The following is a 23,902-nucleotide window of genomic DNA, read 5'->3' as shown; positions in this document are numbered from 1 at the left end:
GCAGTTAAGGACCCATCACTGATTATGCCCTGACTCCAGCCCCTTGCGATTAAGCCAGGAGCCTGTTACCTTGAGCATGTTAGATGATCTCAGCTGTCATGGTGTCATTTTTAAACACCCCAATGCACACTTTCCCAATGCAGCTTGACAGGGACAGGTGTTATCGCTGAACCATTTTCATGCAGAAGACTGTGCACATGGCACGGAGGCATTTGTAGCCTAATCCTCCAGGGACTGAAAGGACAAACAACAAGCCGGTTGTTTTAGCATACGAACAAACAGGCTTTTGTGGATGAAATAATTTCTGATCCCCATGTTGCAGCATCTGTAGTTTTTGCTACTTTCTGCAAATCTGTGCTTGTACTATTATACATTTGCAGCCATTTGTGCAGCTATTAGTGCCACAACAACAGAGGGACACAGTTGCATAGAGAAGTTGAATTGCACCACAGTGAAAACAGGTGTCACTGAAAACTGTCTGAAGTGGAACAATAGGCCCCACCTTGCAAATCTGCACTTCTGTTGGACCAGGAATAACAATGGTTAAAAGACTCCTGTTCTGTACTATGCAATGCTCTGTGACATGTGAACACAGGGTCACTTCAATACTGTAAGAAAATGTCTGAAATTCCATATAACTATATGATCATTCAAATATAACTATAATCATTCAAATGTTAATGTTTCTATTAATAAAATAGAGCATTTATCATTAAAGGTCGAACAGCTGGTTTATGCCAAATTCACATTTATCTTCAGAAAACTTGTCTACTAAAGTTTCATAACACCTCAGAACATTACTCCTTAAAGAAATTAAAATAAATATATTTTCACACAATTTGTATTTTTTCTGTTTGAAAGTACTTCCTATGCCTGCAGCTTATCATATGCATAAAAGTCTACATATCTATCAATATATTTAGCAGAAATATTCATATATTGTCAATTTTCCAAAACAAGGTTGCTAGCTACTGTACTAAGCATGCAGTGATAGAACAAGTAGCTTAATAGTGTCACTCTTCCTTTCCATTATAGTTCTACAAACATCCGCAATTTTCCTCCAGTAATATTAATTCCCACATTATTAGAACAGTTAGTATATTTTTAAAAGTAGAATAATTAGACTGTATTCCTAAGGAATCAAATCAAACTTCTGAGTTCAAGCTGTTATATGGATAAAAGTTAAAATGAAAGCTTTGAAATGTATCTAAGATTTGTCTAAATGTATCGTCTTATGGAGAGTGGGCATAGTGCAGTCCTACCTGTAGGATTCCAGATGTGAAATAACTTCAGCACCTACCTATGTTATTAAGCAGATGCTTTTACTCGGTTGACTATAGACTAAGATTGACCTGCGCCGAGACTGTGGGATTAGGTTACAGTGAAAGAAATGCTCAGGTTTGTGTGCCCTAGTGACGAAGGCCAGTCTAAATGATGACTTCATAAAAAAAGAACTAACAAGCAAGCACATATGCTTATAAGTGAATAAAAATCAAAGAACCCCATATAGCCATTATCAATAGTTTTAATATGTTCAGGAAAGTGTGACCATGTTTAGTAATAGTTAATATTAGGAATATTTTCTAAATAAAATAAGGTTATGATTGGCAACATGTTGTAGACCAACATCTTTATTCCAGTAATACTTCCATAACTACTAGTAACCAAACTGTACAATGACATCTATATCTTACCCTAAGAAAATTAGAAAGTATAAAGATATGACTAAGCATCATAAAATACAGTACAGAGAAAAGCTTCTGATTTATATTTTCTTACTATGATAATGATTCACATTTGTCACTTAGCGTGAATTAAATCCACCATAACAAGTGTTATAAACCTTCCTATAATTGATGAACACAAATGTGTTAAAAAAAAATGTTTCTTGATAATTATTCTTGATAATTAAAATTATATTTCAGATTTTGATTCTTATGCTGTTTTAATATTGTTGTTTATGCAATTTACAGAAGACTAAATCATCAAGAAAGGTTATATTCTGCTCAGCGTGAGAGAAACTGTCAGTCTTAACCTAGCATTTTTACTCTCCTTCCAATCCATAAACAAAATGCTCCTTGCTGATCCTTTACTTCTGGTATTGCATCTCAGTTGCATTTCTCTAACAGGTACCCCACAAAAACACCCCTAAAATATACCTGTCCATCTCAGCAGAAAGGGAGAAGGCTGCTAAGAAAAAGCCTTGGTTATTTGGAAAGAATAGGTAGAAAGACACAGAAGAGAAAATGAAGGGTTTAGTTGTATGATGTTGACTGGATGATGTTTTCTAACTTTGAGCTTTCAGGTACTGCTGCTGGTTCTGGAAAATTTATTTTTCCTCTGTTGACTTCTTCATTTGGATTGAAGACAACCAGACTCAGGCAGGTGTAAAGAGTAACCTACACCCCCCTGTTGTCCCAGATCTGGGTTCTGCACCCAGTGTGCAATAAGCCAACCGACACACAGACTCAAGGTATTTGCTTTATTTCAGTTCTGCAGGAATGAGTGCTAGGCATCTAAAGCAGCCAGCACACCTTTCAGGAAATATGCAGTGTCTTTTACACAAAATGGTAATAAAAGAAATTATATTAAAATAACTGGTTGGTCACTTGTATAAAAGCTCATTTGCATATGTCCTAATTTCTGTCTAGATTAATATACTAAGGTAATATTACATTTTCATATAAAATCTCCTCCTGGAAATGTGGGTTTAGGTATTATAATTACCTAAAGTAACTAGAGGTTATAACTTTATCCTATCAGCTACTACTAAACTACTGTTTAACTTTTACTAAGTTATTGTTTATCCCATTGTGACTCCTGTTCAGACAACAGTTGACCATGAAGTAGGTACTTGCAGCACCTTATTTCTAAGGACTTTCCACTTCTGCACTCCCATTAATCCCTTGCCACATCACCCCTGTGATCCAAACAACCTTAATTTCAGAACAAAGAGGCACAAGGCACAATGAAATAAAAAGTTATTTGTGCCAGAAATATTCATTATCAAATGTGGCCGGTTTTCACTAGAGATATAAGGTAACAAATGTCATGGCAGGTATGTGGGTGTAGAATATGTGTCTGAGTTTATGTACTGGAATACATACTCGTAATGTAACATAAATGCTGTTTCCTAAAGAAAGACAATGCTATATCAAAAAAATAGTTGAAATAAATAACAATCTCTAGGAAATAATAAGAGATGAGAAAGAGCTGTATGACATAATAACGTAACAGAAAAAAGGAAATCACAGGAGAAAAATATTATCAAGTATATCTAAAGGACAAAGTTAAACAGCTTTCTGTGCAATGTTTGAAGGATTCTTAGAAAGATATTTTAAAAATTAGAAGATAGAATTGAATCAAATACAAGAGGAATAAACAATAAGATATGTCTTTTTTGAAAGCCGTTTCAAAGTCTGTTCTACTTATTTACTGAAAGATAGGATCATTTATAAAACAAAGCATGTTTTAATCATTCATTCCAAAAGCTCATTCAATGCATTTTGGGAAAAAATGTACTGGTAGTAAGTGATATAGACTTTTGAAAGCTTTAACAAATCTGGCAAGATTCCAGAAAAAATAGACAAGGAATACATGATGGCAAAATATCAGTGAATCCAATGTCTTAAACAAGGACTGCAGTTAGGAAGTATTTTCCTAAAGTCCCTTCAACCGGGTACTTCAGTATGTATGTTGATGTTTTTTTCTTTGGCTTTTCTCAGGTTTTAAGTCCATTATCATAAGTGTGGGTTGGGAAATGCTGTCGAGTCTGGTTACTGATTCTCAAGAAAATTGACCCACTGGAAGTAATTGAACTAGCCTTATGTCGTATGAGTACCTGATGGCTTTAAGAAGACACTAAACACATTTCACTAATGTTATATATTTTTAAGGTTATTTATCCTTAAAATATTCTACTAACAATATTCTTTTGTTTTTATAAAATACCCATCAGCAATGTTTTATTGGAATACTAAGTAAGGCAGCTGTAACATTTTGACTATTAAGTTTTAAGACTCATCTCCAGGGATTTCAAGTATTCTGTGCATAATGTAACTAGGGTTTAATATTTCTGTGATTAGTTCCAGCCTGATGCAAAAAAATTAAGCTAATTTCAAATTCTGCACAATTGTAAACTATTGTTTTTCTGAAGCACATTCAGATAGCTACTTCCTGGCTCCATCAAAGTCTCTTTGTATATCAGTAGTCTTATTTGCTGGCATTAGTATTAAGAAATATTTCCTGAAAAGTCTATGAGGCGAAGGGTAAGTGGGAAGCTTATTCTATTGTGAACACAATTAGTAGATCTAATTTACACATGCTGTTCCTGAAGTAGCCAGCTATTCCTGCCCTACCAGCTTGACAAAAGCAGTTGATATAGATGTGTTGAAGAGTTTGTCTGAAAACAACATCTACAGGCCAAAAATAGCCTATACATGATTAGCTGGTCATTAGCAGCAAGAGTGTCCTCAAAGAACAAGGCTAAATAAACAGAGAGTTGAAATTTAAGACTAATAACAGAACAAGTGGGAAATGAATTGCAGAAATCTCAAAGTTCAGTGGGGTTTTGTTCCAAAATAGCCATAGCTGAAATGTAATTTCTAAAATATGCCATTCAGTTCACCTAATTAGGCAAACTGAAAATGACTGTTCAATCCTGGAAAGAAATGTCACAGCTTTTAGGGTTAAGCTCAGAAAAGTATTTGTGTTGCATGGTTTAGCTCAACAGTAATAAGTAATATTCTGTTTGGATTGTTTCCATACTTTGGGAAATCTAGAAACCAGAATTAGGGACTTTTGCTTTTACATGGCAAATATAACACTATACAGCAGTAGAATACATGAACAATGTACAGAGTAGTTCTGGCACATTCCTCCTTTTCGGTATCTGTAAATTATCTGTAAATCAAGAGCAATCAGGAATGATCCTTCAATGCCAAACCAAATATGATTAAGAGGAAAACATAGACTTAATATGTCCATTGGGGTTGGTAATTCTTGGTTTACCTTCAGTGAGAGCTGGCACGTGTTCACCACACCAGCTTTGTTGATGCTCATTTTGTTGCTTGTAAAACAAAACAAGGTTCTCCTTGAACCTATTATTCCCCATGGAAAGATAGATAGATAGATATGGGATTTAGGTTTTCTCAGTAGCCTTTCTGTAAAAGAAGCAAAAGTGGGGACCTGTTTGCCACAGCAGTATGTGTTGTTAATTACCTGTCCAAGGCTTAATATTTCCCTATTTTATCACACAAAGTTTTAATCTTGTGTAAGTCTGCCCTGGCAGTGTTCTGCAGAGGCTGCTCTCTTTCCCAAGGAGACTGGAGCTCTGTCTCCTTTTCAGAAGTTGAAAGGTGTAGTAACAACTATGTCTAAAAAACAGTGTTTAAAACCTGTGAGACTTCTTGGAGAGCTAATACACATGGAAATATTATTGTTTGTAGATTCACTCCTGGAAATCAACACACATATGGAATAACAACAACGGTCCATCAAGTGATTATGTGTTTAACCTCAAATCCTGTAGAGCACAAATAAATTGCCTTTGCATCTGACATTAAAAAATTAGGTCAATTTAAAAAAAGAGAGAGACTGGAACTCTTTAGAAGTATATTAGCTGAAATTTCAAGGACATTTTAAGAGTATGAAAATTATTTACCTAAATGAAAACTTGGCTTTCTGTAAAGTCAAAAGGGTTAATATCTTGGCAATAGTTCCAAGTTTTCATGAAACTTTATAAATCAATATCAGTTGGAATATATGTAAATATGTACATATGTGTGTATCTTACATGAGAGACAGCTTCTGAAATAGCACACTAGACTCAGAAAAAATACAGGTTTTGGCTCTTTAAAAGGTAAGATAATGGCAACACTTAGCCTAAAACGTAAAATAAATATTTTCCAAGAAGCTACCTGGCAGCAAATTTCATACCATGCCTTCTTAATATTAATTCTACTGCTGTAAGCATGACTGTCTTATGGACTTGAAGACAAAGTTCAATTGTACAGTAAGAAGTTGTGGTGCTATAGGTTGATGGGACACCCTGGGGTTATACCAATGGAATCCAGCCAAGCCTCTGTATTGGCCTGCCTACCTTCTGATGAATCTGATCTTTTATGAATGATAATAAGTAGAGTATTTGAACCCGAGAAGTATTTTGTCTTAAACACATATTATTTGAAATGAAACTAACTACTCTGACTACTTCTGACTACTCATAACTTTGACTTATTACAAGAAAATCATGTTTGGCTAAGAATGAGAAAAAAAATGTTGCAAAATATTGGTATCAAATTATATATTTAATAGAAAAAATAATTAACTATATTATTTGTATACATTTTGTTCCTTCTAAAGCTGCATTTTTATTTAAGTTTCTTTTAAAATTAATCAACCTAATAATTTGTATTCATAGCTGGCATAATTTATTCTTCTTGTTCTAGGGTATTTTCTAACAAACATAGGACAACACTCTGCATAGAGAAATGATGAAACTGCTCATTCACTATGCAGCTCTTGCTTCACAGGCACTCCTAGTACACAACAGTTAAGGAATTGTTGCTGACACTGGCCCATGCTTTTGATTCTGACACAAGGAGTATTGAAGTCTCTGGAAATAAACTGCATTTGGTCTTTGGTAAACCCCTTTCATCTTGGGGATGTCCCTTCACTGAAAACATCTTAGGGAAAGAAGACCAAACCAAGATGACAGTGAAAATTGGAACAAAATAAATGCTCAATTAAAAATATTGGAGTATTCTCCTTTGAGATGCAGCAGATGCAATCATTCATATTCTCTAATTCGTATGTTCACACAGAGTTGCTGATTGCCCAGTGGAAATGAGAAAATAGTCATCTAAAGATTTTATATTTATTTACAATACCAGTAAAGTATAATAACAGTAATAATTTACATGCAATACTAATTAATGGAGAATTGTGTACTTAAATATAGAATAACAATATATTTGTTATCTGAAAATTTGAGAAAAAAATCCCAACGCTTCTTTTCATAGATTTTAAGGGTTGAGTTTATTGTTGGGGTTTTTAAATTTTCTTAAATTAGCTCCTCTCTATTACTAAGATAATGATAACCAACACAATCTGGAAAGTTTAGGAACAGTAGACAGAGTGGTTTGTTAATAGAAAATGACATTTTCCTCTTAGTCTCAAATTAACTAGAATTTAATTTCTCTTGCTCTTAAAAGCATTTAGGCATAAGGTAAACTAACCATGATACATATAGCTTTGGGTTAGAAAAATAGTCATAAGAATAAATAGCTGACAACTATTCATAATAATTAAGCTAATTACAAATGAAATAGGAGAGAAGTCTCATGTGATTACTGCTAGAACAAAAAGTTTCAGGTATACCACAGAATGCTGAAGAGTGTCCTGGTTTCAGCTGGGATAGAGATAATTCTCTTCTTAGTAACTGGTGCAGTGCTGTGAGAGAACAATGTTGATAGCACACTGATGGTTTTAGTTGTGGCTGGGTGATGTTTATACTAAGTCAAGGACTTTCCCTTCCTCAGGCCCTGCCAGTGAGAGAGCTGGAGGGTCACGGGAAACTGGGAGAGGACACAGCCAGGACAGGTGACCCAAACTAGCCAAAGGGATATTCCATACCATATGGCATCATGCTCAATATATAAACTGGGGGATGAAGAAGGAAGAAAGGGACATTTGGCATTATGGTGTTTGTCTTCCTGAGTAACCATTACGTGTGATCGAACCCTGTTGTCCTGGGGATGGCTGAGCACCCACTTGCTGATGGAAAGGGGTGAATAATTCCCTTGTTTTGCTTTGCTCGTGTGTGCACCTTTTGCTTTACCCCTTAAACTGTTTTTATCTCAAGCCATGAGTTTTCTCACTTTTACTCTTCCGATCCTCTCCCCCATCCCACCGTGAGGGGTAGCGAGTGAGTGGCTGAGTGAGGCTTGGTTGCCAGCCAGGGTTAAACCACAACAAAGCTGAAAGATATTAGACAGATATATTGTCTTCCCAGTGCAATGTTTCTTAGAAGAAAAGATTATTTCCAACCTAATTTCAGTTCTAATTGAACTATTCCCAGCACATTCTAATTGAACTAAATTGCACCATGGCATTTTCATGGCTTTGCCTTGGCTTAACATTGTGTGAATTAAATGCCTGAAATATTCCATTCCATTCAGTACAGGGAGATGCACATGGAATTCTGAGAGCTAAGAATTTAAATTTAAATCAAGTATAAGCTACAAAAATACTCATCTCCTTTCAAAACAAAAAATCTCAAACACAAAAAAGTAAAACAAAAAAAAATCACAAACCTCTTCCTTCCCCCTTTTAGATAGCTTAATATTGAATTCTTTCTTAGCCTGTGTAATTATTATAAAAATACTATAAAATAGTGTGGAGAAGTTGGCGTGTGCTCCCTGAGTTCACTTTTTACTGAATGCTACAATTTCGTCGGTGATTTTATCTTATTATGAACTGTATATTACTGTAACAAACTAAGATGCTTCATTTCTTTCCCGATATACTAATATGTTGCAGAATTAATAACTTTTAATTACTCTGTTGCACTTTTTTCTTTCCCAGAAATGATATCAGATACTTACAATGTTTCTTCCTATTTCAGGAAAAGGGACTTTAAAGGATTGTGATATATTTTGAATTGCAAATTGTGAATTGTAATTATGAATAAAAACTCCCCAGTGGCAGCCAGTAAGAAGGATTTTTTGTTTCCCTTTTTTTGCAAGTTAAGGTTCTTGAGCGAAGTTCATTTAGACCACGTTTTCCATCTTTTTGTTGTTTGCATTAAGCCCTAAAAACCTACCATTAATTGGCTGTTTCACCTGGATTGCAGGTCAGGATTGCCTGGGCCCTAGCTTGCCCCAGTGGCTTAGTCAACCAGCACCAGCACGACAAGACTGCAGCAGTGGAGCAGCACCAGAAGCCCTGGACCCACAGGGACAGGCAAGTGTCACATTGCCAGTGGAAGTAGTCCACAGCCCCTGGCAATGCATGTGTCACCCTGCTCTGAGCCACTTCCCCTGGGGATGGCAATGAGGGGACTTTGCCACATGCATAGCCCCTACCTCCTGTTCAGCTCCCTGCTAGCTGACTGCAGGCGAGGACCAGATTTTGCTTGTAGTACTTGCTTTTCAGCCTGTAAATCAAGAAAAGAAATACACTGTTTCTGAGTTTATACTCTACTAAAAGTTCAACATATAGGTGACGCTTAATCCACCTCAGTCAGTCCCTACTTTTGCTGAGCTGTGAAACTGCAAAATGAACCTTTACAACAGAAAGTTCACATGATACAAACAGTAAGTGCACCTGTGAGTTGAGAAATATGTGATATCACATTCTTTCTTTAATGCTTTTCTCTCTCTCTGGTTAAATTCAAGCAAAGCAATTTCTGAAGATTTTTCGGGATTCTGGCTGTAAATCTGCCTCTGTGTTTCAGTAGTAATCCCACAGCTGGGAGACAATTTACTTTGTTATGCCACAGTTAGTGGTGAACATGTTTTAACTGCTGAACAGCAGCAAAATTCTTTTAACATTTTTGTTCATACTTGTTTCAAAGAAAAGCTCAGTTTGACCCATTGCACACCATTTTTATTTGATTGTTCTGTCTGTAGCAAAGGGGAAATGATGTAAATGAGATACGCACTTCATGTTTTTCATTAAGCTAGAGACTGTAGTAGTGGTGCTGTGGTTCCCCAGAATTTAAAGTTTCAGGGCACTAAACAATGGTTGCATGAAATTATTAGTTTCCTTCCCTTTGTCCAAGGAGGTTTAAATCCACATTACCTACTGCCCAGGAATATGCATAGTTCACTATAATGAAATGTGGCCAGGTTTTAGGGGCTCCAGCCGCTCCTTTCCTGTGTGTGTTTGTTGTTTGTTTTTTTTTTTTTTAGAAATACACAGTGACCAGTTCACAGATATATAGGTTTTGCACCTAGGTGTTCTACTAAGGAGGCGAAAAAATAATTAGAATTATTTGTCCCTAGCAAAATTTAAATCATAAAGAAAAGTGCCAAATCTTTAATTTGCCCAATTCTTTGCTTCTTTTTCTTTGCTTTTGTGTAAGATGCTCAAAATGACTTAAAATTCTCTGTTTCAGATCTGATAAATGTCTTGTCTGAGTTAAAATTGTTTTCTTCCTTGTTCAATGTGAGCAAAACTTACAGATTTTGCCTGATATTTTGCCATCAAACTGAAGAATTAAGTGTTGTAAAGACTGTGTGGGAGTTTCCCAACTTCTTTTATTTAGTGCACTGGGAGGGAGGGATGAAGTAATTATTTTTTTGTATTTAATATCCCAGTTCTTCATTTCTTAAGCTCTAAACCTTAAATTTATAATTCACATAAGTGCTTTCAGAGTATCTGTTAATTTTGGATGTGTTAACATGTTATTGCATAACCAGAAATTCAATACTTTCAAAAATCTTAATTATTTTCTTTACCCATACATTAATAACAGATAAGAATTTCTGAGACACAGTGCTTTGTGCTATGAAGGGCCAAGTATTTTGCAATTTTGAAATAGCAGTTGCTTTAAAATGTTCTGAAATTCCTCTTATTAAAAAAGAATCTCCCTTGGTAGTCATAACATGATAATTCCATCATATTTAAAAATAACCCCCCAGTTCTAGGTTTGCGTCTCCTTCAAAATCACAATTTGATTTGACATTGTAAGTACTGTGAGATTTATTTGATTCCTTAGGTCATATTTGCTCCCTTGCTGCTCCTACAGTTTCTCAAAGCCAAGCATTATCTAATAATGTTTAACTCTTTTTCCTTGGATCCAGGTGCTAGTTGTAATTTCACTGTACGTTTCAACACAATCATCTCTCAGCTGGTTCATGAACTTGAAATGGTCTTGTAGTAGGTTCTGGTAACTAACTTCTTTAAGATGGATATTTTGGTTATTTTCAAGAGGACATATTATGTCTCAGAGTTTCTATTTAATGTATACATTGTCTTCTATATAAGGCAATTGTCCAAAAATAGATTGTCCCTTCTATAAAGCAGACCTATGTCTTACTTTAACCACCTCCATGATTATATTGATTATAAGAATGTTGATAGAGAAAGTGGAATTAATACTGAAAAGTGTAGCACTTTTTGAGAGAAACTGCACCAATGAGACCTACCATTGCCACAGCAGATATGTTGTCTCAACATTGCTATGTCAGGAAACTCATGCCGTCACCACAGTGAATGATTTATACATTGTTAAGGCAGGAAGATAACACCACTGCCACCACAGAGATTTATCTATACTTTGTTAAAGGAGGAAAGTGACTGATGCCATGGAGCAACAGGGGAGGCTGATCCTGCAAAACTTAACCAAACCCCTGTGCATGTGCTCAGACTTGGGGTCAGGGGGGTCAAGGTGCCTGGAGGCCCCTTGATGTTGGGCACGTACACCATCTCTGGGTGGAAGGTGTGGTTAAGCAGAACAGCTTGTAACAACTCTATAAAAAAACAGAACCAACTAACATCAGACGGAACACGTTCCCCCACCGAACTTGGAAACGAATCGGACTGTCGGGACGACGCAGCTCCAGGGTGGTAGCTATTGCTGTGAACTCTTTCCTTTTTTTCCTTCTTTCTTTCTTTCCTTTCTCTCCTGTTATCTCTTGCTCTCTCTCCCTTTGCATTCACAGATTTACTGTTGGGCAAATAAAGTTCCTTGTCTCTTGACTCTGTTTTGAGTCTTAATTCTGTTCCGAAGACTACGAACAGAACCATGCTCCGTTCTCAGACCGGCATGCGACACTTTTCCATCATATTACAGTATAGTTCAGCTTTGTGGAGTTGATACTGCCATAAATCAATAACATGCCAAAGAAAAGGTAGCAATTCTCACAATAAAGGGCAGTTCTAAGCAAGTTTGCCTAATGATATTTACAGGTTCTCTGACATCTAGCATATCACTAAACATTGCAGAGAACAGGTTACAAGTGAGGGGACAGAGTTTGTTGAAATTAATGTGTTTATGCTTGTCACTTGACATTAACCTCAAAAAGGTGTAGCAATCTGCCATGATACCAAGTGGTTAGGCAATAAAATGGCAGATGGAGCCTGAAGACAATTAATGCAAAGTAACACTCACAGGAGAAAACATTTCAGCTGTACATGGGAACACAGTGATGAGTTCCAAATTAGCTATGACCTCTCAGGAAAAAGATCTTGAAATCTTTGTGGCTAAAAATGAAAATACACCTATCTTGGGCATACCATCAGTTCTGGTCCCTCAACAAAAGGATGAAATAGAACTAGAAAACATACAGAGAAGGATACAGAATGGTTTTTATACCAACAAACCTGACAGATTAAAAATATCATGTTTGGAAAAGAGCAAAGAGTATTAGATAATGATTTTTCCCTATTTCTCAAAGTGTAAGATGTTGAAAATAACCACTGAGATGATAAGTATATGTGGAATAAATTAACAGATTTATTTTTTTTTTCACTCAATTTTATTCCTCATTCTGTGGAAATGATTTCCATTTTTTTTTTTCTGAAGAAGAGTCTCCAAAAACCTTAATAGAGGTTCATGAAGAAGCCTACTCAACCACAGCTGTTGAACATGGCAGTCTGCATTGAACAGACAGTTCATGAACATCTAATTGCAAAGGCTTTAAGGACAGATCAAGGGAGAATCACTGTGTATTTGCTTTGTTCATAAGCTCCATCTTTGTGTGTTGCCTATTGCAAGATCATCATCTAGGTGGATGACCTGAATTTGACCCAGCTTGGCAGGTTTTATATATTTGGACCTTATCCTAAACAGGATTAAAAAAAGAAACAAACCCCAAAAAACCACAAGAAAGTGAGATGCCACCACCCACTATATCAAGTTCAACCAAAACCACAAGGTCTTCACCTTTATATACAAATAAAAAATGTTGTACATATCTGTAAGAGCAAGATTTGAAACTGTAACACTGATGAATATTCAGATACACGTTACTGATAGCAATGATTTACTTCCTGTAAACTTTCATTTTGATTTTTCTCAGCTGAAAGAGGGTCCCAGTGAGTAACAGGCTGTTCTCTACTTCAAATTTAGAAAAGTTTCAAAAAAGTGAGAGGGAAGATTGCCTGGAGCCCTTTAAGCTTTAATGCTCATATTCAGACCATTTTGACTTAAGGGCTTTTGAAAGCTACTGGAGGCCATAGATGAATTGTAAAACAAGTAAAACAGAAAATTGATGCACAATTATGCATCTGCATTTATTGGAGTTGAACTCAGTAGGGAACAAGTCCAGCTGAAGAGGCTGTAACAATCAGATGGCACATGAAATTTGGTTAGCTTTGCTTGGCACAAAAACTGAGGAATTACCTGTACCCAATTACCATTGGATTAATGCTGCTTCCAAAGTTCCTCCTTGCCCATATATTACATGGAAGTTTTAGAAATTATGTTTGTGATTTACAGTAATGCTACCCTGTATGGGTATTACTCATTTCTAAGGTATTCTTGGAAAAAAAAAATTAATCATCATTCTGCATATTTTTTCTTGGATTAAAAAATTTGTGTTAAGCATTGTGTACTAGTAATGTGTTGGGGGTTTTTTATTTGTTGGTTTGTGTTTGTTTGTTTGTTTGTTGTTGTTGTTGTTATTTTGGGGTGAGTGGGGTTTTTTGCCATTATGAATTCATGGCTTTCTCTTCTATACTGGTGGAAGGTATTTCTGCTCTTCTCTTTCCTTGGGAGATTTCATCATGCAGAATAAATTATGTGGGTATCTCCGATTAGATTGGGGTTATGTCCTACACTGGCAGCTAATTCATGGATTAAGTTGCTTAAAATGGACTCAAAATAAAACACCTTCAGGACAAAATAAGGCTGTAATCTCTGAGTATGCAAAACAAAAAGTGCCTGGTACATTCATCTGATAAACAGACAACTAATCTGCAGCTAAGATTAGGAAGTTTACAAAATCTATTTCAAAAAGTTTTAATTAAAATGGGTTCAATGAGCTGTGGCTTGAAATGATACTTCTGTTTTCTTTTTACAATATCATGGGATTATAGCACTGCATGGAGGGGTAGAACATGCTGTGCAGACTTCAGAGCACATCGGACACTGACAGATGGACACACATTAACTTTGAAACCAAGAAAACAAATAGGTGACTATGGATATGTTGCACTGACAAATTCATAACCAAATTATGCATCAGCTTTTTGTGGTTTTACACACTGAGGGCATATGTATTCAAAATGTCAGATCCTTTAAATAAAAGCAATAGGAATTTAGGGTTCAAGTGTGAATGAGAAGTATTATTTAGTGACTGAAACTAATTCTGGATGTGTTACTGAAAGTTTTTTTGAGTTTATGGGGTTTATATTTCCTTCCAGTTTGCTTTGTCATAAGTAAAATCAAAGTATTAGTAAGCAACTGTCTCACAGGTATGTAGTAAGAACTGATTGGCAACTCTTCATTCAGAGTTTTGAAGATACTGGGTCAGATTGTTTCTCTCTTCTCTAGCTGTTTTCATTGTAACTCTTAGATGGTGAATTATTTGGTAGAAACTAATCACTGAGGACAGAATTTCTAAATTTCTTCCTCCCTTCTGCTCCAAAACAGAAAAGCTGTAGCAGATGAAGTTAAATCCCATTGTTTATATGGCATCCTAAAAGAGCTGAGCAAGTAGAACAAGGTGGGATGGCTGAAATTTACTGAACTACAGCTAGAGTCTGTAAGGACAGTTCTACTGTACATAAAATCTGTTAATAAACAATCTAGCTCCTCCTCTAAGAGAATGGAATCTGAAATTCTTCAGAAAAATGAAGGGCGTTTAGTGGTGGACTTGGCAGTCCTGGGTTAATAGTTGGACTTGATGATCTCAAAGGTCTTTCCCAACTTAAATGATTCTATGATTTATAATTTGTTGGTGTTCTGTCCATACTGGAAAATGCTGCAGCATAGTTATAAATCTACTGTGAATATATCTGCCACAGCAAATGCATTTTATACAAACTTTTTCATGGAAGAGTATGCTGATATACTTTTTCTCCTGCTTCATTGCTAAACAGCCTTTTAAATCTGGCTTTCGTACAAGATGATTTGGTTATTTCTGACAACCTCAAAACCTATTTCAAAACCAGCAGTATCTCCTGCCCAGGTGGCTTCATACTGTAGTCAGCTTTCCTTCAACCCCACCTACACTAAAGGCCTAGGAAATACCAAATAAATCCTACAGAGAATCAGAATGAAATATGTTTAAATGATGAGATTTGAAACTTTTAGGCAGCAAACTATAAATCTCTTGATGTTTTCTCTGCCTTTTGTTTTGCAGATTCTTGGGGACCTACATCTCTTTGGGGCAGGTGGGGTGGGTAGGTGTGAGGGGTGTGGAGAAAAAAAAAAAAAAAAAGAGATCTAATTCTTTAAAATGGAAAGTCTTCCTTTCCACATTAAATTCTATTTTCTTTTTAACTATGTTGAGATGTTGCCTGTGGAAACAGTGCAAAACTAGTCCAGCTAAGCTGGTACAAGGCAATTGTGTTGCTTATACTTTTACTGGAACTAAATCAGCTCTGGCAAGTACTACTAAACCAGTTCAAGCAAGATTGAATGTATTTTCTCACTTCATATTTGGAAACTGGTAAGGATGAAGTAAGTTCCTTCTTAAGAAAGTTTTGTAAACTGATGGCTCAAAAATTAGAATGATAATGCAGAGCAATTCCAATCTGATCAGAAGATCATTGTAGATAGACTAGGTTCTCAGGTAGGATTGACCATAATACCTAACTCAATAGAATTGTCATTATGTAGATCCCAGTCTTTTCAGCACCATTCTGTGTGTTTTCTTTCTGACCAACATGTGATGAAGAGAGGTTAATTTATGGGCCTCTGTCCTCTTTCCCCAGTGGGCAGCCCTGACCTCCATGAGGGACCTGTCCCTATAACCAGGTTGTCATGCTGACTTTGGATGAACACCATGAGTGAAATTAATGACCCTAAGCTTAAGCCCCAGTGCTGGCAGCAGGGAGCATTAGCCTGAGGTGTGTACTGCTCCTGCTGAGAGGAACATTAATATGAGCAAGCCATAGAGGGGTTTTGACCTGACACTGAAAATGCCTGCTCTACCCATCAGGATTTCTAGCAGGGGAGGCTGGCTGTTTGCTATAGTGATTGATGTATTAGAAATGGAAAAATATAAAAATACTGCTCAGAATGGGCTCCCTTTTCTACAGTTCATGGTTAACAAGGAGACCCAAGTACACACCTTTCAAAAGATCATCCTGGAGGTCACACAAAATGTGACAAGGTGTTGTAGGAAACAAATGAGAAAGGATTTAGCATCAGTGACAGCAATTTCTCTCATATGTGTTCAGTTTGCAGCTTCTCCCTTTCAATAAGGGAAGAGCTTTAATAGTTGGTAATCCATGTTGGGCACCTATCATGTCATCATCTAGTGACAACATTCCCCTCTCCTTTAATACCCATAAATAAATTAAAAATATACTAGATATTGAGAAAGAATGGATTAATCCATCTGACTTGGATTCTATATATGATATATTATACACAGTGAGAGAGAGAATGGATTAATCCATATACTCAGATTCCTTCTGCAGAAGCAGCAGGGAAGCTTCATTTAACCTTCCCCAACACCCCGAGACACTGTTTTTTTTTCCTTCTCAATGCCGATCTACTGTTAGGCTATCAAGTTAAAGATACTGCAAGAAAAAATAGAAATCATCCATAACAAAAATAATTTTTAAAACTTTGTTATACACTACATTTGAATGAAAATATGAATTTGCCTTCTTTTGACTTCTGTTATCTACCTTCTTTGATATGTCTCAGGAATAAAAGCTGTAGCAGTCAGCAAAACTACAAAGGCAAAAAAAAATGACATAAAGTTACACAGTTAAATGTACTGCAGACACTTTTGAAGGTGCCATGATTTTTGACAAGCCTTTAAGGTGTCAAAAAGTGTAAATTTACTGGGGTGTGTGTATGTGTATGCATGCACTCCCTAACTTGCAACACACTGAGACTTTCATAAAAGGATATAGTTGCTTACTTAGCAAACTCTCACTACTTCAACAAATTATAATGCAGCGGTGGGCTAATCATAATGCTTGGGAGGGTGACTCTAGATCAGGCTGAATTGGCTTTTCTTCTGCAAGGTGCACCTGTCAGCATGGTTCAAATATTAGAACACTGTAAACCTCTAAATAATTTTGGCTTGTTGGAAATATTTTAGAAACATTATAACTTTTTTTTTTCTTCAATATTTCACAACAACCATAGGAGTAGTATTTTGCTTTTCCCTCTTCCTCTCCCAGCCTCCTTCAAGGAGTAACCATCCAGGACATGTTTAAAGTACAGAAACCTTATTCAATTGCAAGCCTTATGTATTTGATTCAGCTGGTGGACTTTTGGCCCACGCAGAGTATTGCACATTTTTAACTTCTATATTGCATCTCAGATAGGCAGTTTAAGGGGATTTTGTCCAGGTTCCTTGTGCATTAAGGACAGGTAACATTAAAAATTAGATTGCCTGCAGTTCTATCCTATGTAGTCATTGACATGTGGCATGTTTCTATCAATAGCCTCTTCAAATAGTTTACTACTGGGAGTAATGTTGCAGTGCAAGAAAAATAAGTATCAGTTCAGATTTTGGTGTCTTCTTTGGACACAACAGCTTAAGATAAAACTTCCATAAATGACCTTTTCAGAGATGGCCTCAGTCAATGACTCAAGAAGTAGCAAAAGAAATCATCAAACAGATGATCTTAAGGCTCCCAAACACTAACTACTTTGCTCACAGGTAGTGAAGGGTTGGAAATTGGATTTGATTCATCCTTGGTATTAGTTCCTTTCAATTTCACCGTGTAAAATATTATTGATGCTACAAAGAAAGAGCTTTTGATAAATATACTAAAAAATCCTTAATCAATAGTTGTCTTGCAGAAAGATACCTGGAAAAATAGAATATAGAGAATCAATTGTCCCTTAGAGGTGTGAGATTTCTGTTCTCCATCACTCAAAATATAACAAAAGTACCAGCAGAAGCTGCTTCTGATAATTCAGCTGCCAGATAACTCATACTCATCTGGAATGTTTCTATTGCTAATTTATTTGTGTGTCTGCTGGAAAGGGTGCACATAACCATGCCACTGAAGTCTGGAAGAGAGAGGTGGCAAAAACTTACAGCATGCCCTGGACTACATAGCGAGGAGTGCATGCCATTGTGGGGAGTCTGACTGGAAGGACTACATTCTTACTCAGCCACCTTCTGAATCCTCCCCTCTGCTTCTAGGTAAATCTGCTTCTGTAGAGAAAAATCCAGCACTGTTTTTTTTCTGATAGAGAACTACAGCTTAGGCAGGGCTGCATGAAGTGCTATTCTCTGTGCATGCCAACAAGCAATAAGGGTAAAAATGGCAAAGTAACTTTTATTCACAAAATTTTAGAAGTATCACTAACAAAGTCAGGAAAGCATATAGCAACTCTTAATTTTTGATGGCATATACCTATCCAATAACCATATTCTTTATTAGGGGGATGGGAATGTTTGGTTAAAGTGGGCTTTTGCTGTTTTTTGTTTTGTTTTCTTTTGTTTTTTGGTGTTGTTTTTTTTTTAATATAAAAATTACACAAATAAACTAGCAGGACCATTAAAGTTAATCTTTTGTGTTCTTTCTCAATGCTCATTTCTAGCACCCCTAAAGTCATGCATATAAGTGCACATATGTGTCTGTCTCCTTCAGAATAACTGTCTTTTATTTGTTTCTCCCATTCTACAGTTAATAAGCAAAATTAAGAAGATCAATGAGCAGAAACTCTGAGGTAACAAAACACTGTCCTAATACTCAGGTGTGGTTGTGGAAATATTACTTGATAATAAGGCAGAAGGAAGATGAAGTGCTAGTTCTCAAAAGCATTGTCATAATACAAAGCTGAGATGCTTTTCTAGATGCTTAGGTGTATTTTCTAAACTCCATTTTCAGTCCACTTCGCTGGATGATGATTCAAAATTTCATAAATTGGATACAGGTTCCAGATGAGTTGTTCTCATTCTGTTAGAATCAAGAAAAATATTTTTCTTTTTTTTTTTTTTTTCTTTTTCGTAACTACCTAGCAGTTATTATTAATTTTTATTTCAAAGTAAGATCAGAATAATATGGGGTTTTTTGTTGTTGTCTTGTCACATTAGGAATTATGAGTAGGCCATGGAGTACATTTTAAAGCCATTGTTTTAGATTATTCTCTGTTAAGATTATTGTGAAAAATATTTTTTCCTTTGTCCATGACTACAAACTATTAGAAAAAATTAAAATACCCCCTTCAGTCACATATGATCTCAAAAGACCATAAGCGTAAGGTTGATTCAGGTTCCAGTTGACTTTGGTCAAGACTGTAATCTTCACACAACTGTAGATATTTTCTAAGTAATGTGAAATATATTTCACATAATATAATGTAATATATAATGTAATGGGAATATACAGTAATAATTAATAATAATCAATAATAATAATAATTAATAGTAATATAATGGGAATATATAATATAATGTAATATATAAAGTAATGAGAAATATATCATAAAGAAATGCATTTTTTAAGCATATAGAAGCCTGAGTAGACATATAAGTATTTGTGGCCAGATAATTATTTTTTAAAAAACTTTAATAAAATCTGCTGTATTCAACAAAAACCTAAAAAGTACACAAAACACTGAAAACACATCTCATGTGAGAAGAAAATGCACTTAACTTCATTTGTTGAGTTAATTTGTAGTGTTGAATAAGCCTGTATAGACATAAGCATGGACCTGTTTTTAATGCATCTGTCAGCTTACTTTATTCTAAAAAACCCCACAACGAACAAATAGAAAACCAGCTCCTGGGTTTTGGAGTATACATTGATCTTTAACTTTTGGTCAATGAATCTATGCACTAGGTTTATGCATGCAGCATCTTTCTTGAGGATTCTGCTATGAGAGAGAAAAGCCATCGCCAGTCTTGTGTGCAACAAGTTCTGAATCAAACAGACATCAGCATTTTCTTTCTGCTCTTGCCATAGAAAGTGAAGATCATTCTGTGCTTAAATAATTTGATAAAGATTGGCCCTTTAGCAATATGATTTGAAGAGATTATCTGGGATTTGCTTTGTGAAAGAAGATTGTCTGATGAGAGGTTATTGAATGAATCACAGTAGCATTTAGTACTGATAATGGATTTAAAACCTGAGTTACTCAGCTAAAACGAAGAATCCCACTACCATCTCAAGCAAATCTGTATGTGAATTTAATATTCTGATATTTCCTGATTGTATGTAGTTTGATTTATTTCAGTGCAGAAAAAATAAAAAAAGTTGTTATGACCAATTATAAGTTCCTATATTTGCTTGTTATAAAGTTGGCTATGAGATAGCTGTTATAACAACAACAACAAAATACCTTTCCTCCTTCAAACTCCATTCACAAATGGTAATTTATATAGATATATTGTGGAAGGTATAAAAAATGCTACGGTGGGTTTTAAATTACTTATGAATTAATGTTTGTTGTTGCCTTTAAAATAATATGCATAAGCAAGTGCTACAGGCACATGACCTGACTGGCTTTAGTGGCAAGTGCTGCCCTGACAGAAACACAAACCCAGGGGCATATTGAACATTCTGCACTGAGGCTCTCTGTAAGCCACTCAAAGCAGCAGTTTGAAGGTCACAAGTACACCGCATGAAGAATTAACCTACATTCATAGGTATAAGTGACAGTTATTCCTGACCTGCCTTAAATATAAGCAGGGGTGGCTTATCTCAGAAATAGAAGGAAAAATTCTTTTTATTTTAGATTTATTCTCTTGCAATGTTCACACCTATTTGAGTTGGTGTTTGTGCCTCCCTCCATAATTTTGTGTATGGCTGTGTTGAAAACACCAAAACTAGTCATTTTCTTGTGATATTTAAGAGAGCACAAAATCTGTGTTGATGGTAGACATTAACCTGCAGAATATATATAGAAGTCTATTAAAATAACTGGCATTATATGCATACTTCTAAAATTGGTTTGTTCTGTTCTTCTATGATAGGTAGTTAATGAACTAAGGCCCAATGCCAGACCATATTGAAAACCAGAAGTTACTGTTTTCAAGCTTATGAAAAAAACAAATTAAAATATGAGGTCTGGAATTTTATTTTCTATTATTTCTATCAGTAATATTCATCCATTTAAGTTTTTTCTTTTTTAAAAAATTCATTTTCCAGTAATTTCCTTAGTGTTAGTTCATTCATTTGGTTTAAAGATAGATATAAAACATCTTTCTGTAAATTTATTTGCTGGTTATTCTGTAGTATGGCCAAAGACAAAATGAGCCTGAGCATCAGTGACAGACAGCATTACCTAGTTACACCAATAAGAGAAAAATACTCCATCTCCGTAAAATTTCCTCCCACAGTAACACTTCGTTTCCACAAATTCTAACAGGCAGTGTCCTGAAGGTAAACAGATTTAACCTGTTTAAGACTGAGGAAATGGGAGGAAACCTGTCTTGGGAAAGAATTCAGGTAGGCATCAGAAATTGCCTAGTAAGAGCAATGGGGTCAAGACAGCATCATCAAAGGGACTCTGTCAGAGACCTCTTTTCCAGTAGACCTTTCTCCTTTTGGCTGCAGGAATTAATGGAAGCATTTGAACAGTCATTTCCTAATGATCCCATTTAATGCAGGCAAAGAATCACGCTGCACCTTTTGTAAATATGCAGGTGGGTTTGCCTGTCTGGTTTTTTTTTTTGTTTGTTTGTTTTTTTACTGTAGTGGGTGAAAGTTGAAGATTCGAAAGCCTAGGGCTCATTTTGAAATCTGGAGCACTCAACATTGTCCCAGCTCTACTGTCATGAAGGTTTAACACTCGCATGAGTGCAGTGCAGATAGTGCAGTGATGATTCCTTTTAACAGTGTCACTCACGATATTCCTTTGTAATGACACAGTATCCTCCTTTCTAATAAAGGTTTTTGAAGAGCTTGAAAGCTGAGGACATTTAAGTATCTGAAAGACTTCTAACCATTTAAGTTTTATATACTTTTACAGGTAGACTTGCACCCATGAAAATGCTGAAACATGTTATAACCCATCTAAAGGGTTCTGCTATCTTCCCCACCCCCTAGAATTTAACAAGGGCTGAACAAAGGACAGTTTAAATACATTTCTACAGAATTACTTTGAAGATAATATATGGAATTGACTAGGGGATATTTTTTTTATAGTTTTTAAACCCAAGCTTATAGACTTCTGCTATATTCTGCATGCACATACTTTTCTAGTATGTTTCAAAGACAGCAAAAAGCAAAATAGCAACAATATCACTTTCTATTAAATTCTAGACTACTTTCTCATAAAATTAAAATTATGGCAACCAAATTAATTTTAAAAAAGAAGCTTTCTGAAGGATCACTAATGCTAACCAAAACCCTGAGGATGAAATGCACCAAGCCATAAGGAATAAAAGTAGTCTTGCATTAAGACGATTGCCCTGGAGAAAAGATGAATTAATCTGATTCACTCTGAATTAGTCAGATTTGGGTGTTTGTTGAATTGGGGAAAATGTAGCAGATTGTATATTTGAGCATGAAGTATTTCCACCACATGAGAACAGCAAAGTTCACATACAAGTATACATATTTTATGAAGGACAGTATTGACCTCTACAACCTCAAAAGACAGAAAAGGTAGGGTTGACAATTTTTGACTACCAGATAGCTGCCTATGATGAGAGTGTTCTTAACTTTCAGTGCCCTCCCTGTACATTACATGCATTAGAGAGATACATCTGAAGTGCTGCTATAGGAGGGTTAACATTTACTTACTTAATACTGTGTGCCAAGAATAGCAAGTAAATTGATCTCCAGAGCACACAGGATTAAAGTTCACAAAGTGCTGGTTCATGAGAAAGAATCTATGAGCAACCACCTCCGAGGTTCCCCTTTGATGGAGGCATGTAAAGCAACTTAGTGCAAGACTAATTTGTCTCAGTTAGGAGTAATCTTAACATCTCAGTTTGGAGTGATCTCAACATACATCATTTCTGGTTTAGTAGATGTGACATGAATAAAACAAAACAAAAAGAAAGGGAAGACTCCAAGGGTAGAAATTTCATCAGATTTAGATTTGATATTAGAAAATAGTGTTCTAAGCATTGGCAATCTACTTGAGAAGACTAGGAGTTCTCCATCACTGTACATAGAGAAAGATTAGACAGCCCAGCTCTTGTAAGCAGCCTGGGAGGAAAAACAAGCAAGATCACTCCTCAGCATGTTCCATGGTCCGATTTTGCATGATCCTGAGCCAAAGAACAGTAGCCTGATATCTCTTCTGTAGGTACTTAACTTTCATCAGCCACAGATCTGGTAGAGGTCTTGTGGAAAATAAGTCCTTCACAGGGCATTGCCATTGCCATGAAATATTATCATGCACGCAAGTTCTTTGTTCAGAACTAAATTACCTGATTGAGAAGAACTAAATCAAGAGACTTTAGAAGGGAAGAGAATGCAGGTACGTAATACAGAAATTATAAGGCACAATAAGGCAAGTAGAAAAGCAACAATGCTATCTTGTGTTTCTATACAGTGCTATTTAAAACAGCCTGGTGGCAGATTGTTTCCTGATGTATGTTTAAACAGCAATTCCTTCAGTGATGGCAGTTTCACTTTGAGTCCTAACGCAACCTTTTATTATATAACTCAATAACCAGTTTATAACCAATATGGTAGTTCAAGGAACTTGAAATGGACGAACAAAGACGGGAGACTACATGAACCCCAACGAACACCCTCCATGTTTTACTTGTAACAGTAGAAACAAAAGCAAGACCATGCTATTCGAGTTCATGGCAGTTAATATTTGTTTAATAAGCAAGATACACTT

The sequence above is a fragment of the Falco peregrinus genome, chromosome 3 (assembly GCF_023634155.1).
Source record: "Falco peregrinus isolate bFalPer1 chromosome 3, bFalPer1.pri, whole genome shotgun sequence".
Lineage (NCBI taxonomy): Eukaryota > Metazoa > Chordata > Aves > Falconiformes > Falconidae > Falco > Falco peregrinus.
The sequence above is the reverse complement of the archived record's forward strand: the minus strand, read 5'-3'. Positions refer to the sequence as shown.